The sequence below is a fragment of the Triticum dicoccoides genome, chromosome 7A, assembly GCF_002162155.2.
Source record: "Triticum dicoccoides isolate Atlit2015 ecotype Zavitan chromosome 7A, WEW_v2.0, whole genome shotgun sequence".
NCBI lineage: Eukaryota > Viridiplantae > Streptophyta > Magnoliopsida > Poales > Poaceae > Triticum > Triticum dicoccoides.
This window is the reverse complement of record NC_041392.1, coordinates 720,157,778-720,158,895: the sequence shown is the minus strand read 5'-3', so window position 1 is coordinate 720,158,895 and position 1,118 is coordinate 720,157,778.

Here is a 1,118-nt window from a genome sequence, read left to right as displayed (position 1 = left end):
ACGGCGCGGGGGAGGCCGGCGACGCGGCGCGGGGCGACGGGGAGGGGGCCGGAGATGGCGCACGCAGCAACGAGGAGGAGGCCAGCGACGGCGCAAGCAGCGACGGGGACGAGGCCTGCGGCGGCGCGGGGCGATGGCGATGGGGAGTGGGCGACGACGGGCTCGGGGCGGCGACGACGACGACGAATGGCCTGGGGGCGTCGATCGGGGGCGAATGGGAGCGGTTGGTGAAATTTTCACAAGTGCTACCTTATATACCCAGAGCAATGGTCCCGGTTCGTGGCACGAACCGTGACCAATGCCCCCCTTTGGTCCCGGTTGGTGGAATGCCAATTTTCAGCAGCCCAAAGGGCGGGAAGCGGCGGCCTTTGGTCCCGGTTGGTGGCACCAACCGGGACTAAAGGGGGGCATTGGTTGGTGCCACGAACCGGGACCAATGCCCCCTTTAGTCCTGGTTGGTGCCACCAACCAGGACCAATGGCCTTGTGCTACGCCGCGCCCAAAAGTTTAGTCCCACCTCGCTAGTTGAGAGGGCTCGGGAGTGGTTTATAAGCGCTACTGCGCCCACCCTCCCGAGCTCCTCTCAACTGCAGGCTTTCGGGCCTAATCTGTCACTGCAATGCCTGTGGGCCTACTGGGCCCGCTGCGGGCCTGAATCCTGGCCCATGGTAGGGTTTCTAGTCGTATTCAGGCCGTGGTGGCCCAGTAGGTGGCACTTTTTTTTGTTTTTTTGTTGCTTTATTTATTTTCTTTTGTTTTTTGCTTTATTTTTTAATTCTTTATGCTTTTAGTTTTAGAAAAATTATAAACTTTTTGTTAATGCCACTAGTTTTCAAATTTGAAAATAATTTTTTTGTTTTTTTGTTTTCTTTGTTGCTTTATTTATTTTATTTTGTGATTAACTTTACTATAAAAATAGTTTTTTCCTGTTTTTTTGATTTGTTTTTTGCATTATTTATTTTCTTTTGTTTTTTGCTTTAATTTTTAATTCTGTTTGCTTTTAGGTTAGCAAAATTATAAACTTTCTATTAGTGCCATTAGTTTTAGAAAAATTATAAACTTTCTGTTAGTGCCATTAGTTTTCAAATTTGAATAGTTAAAATTTGAATTCTTTGAAA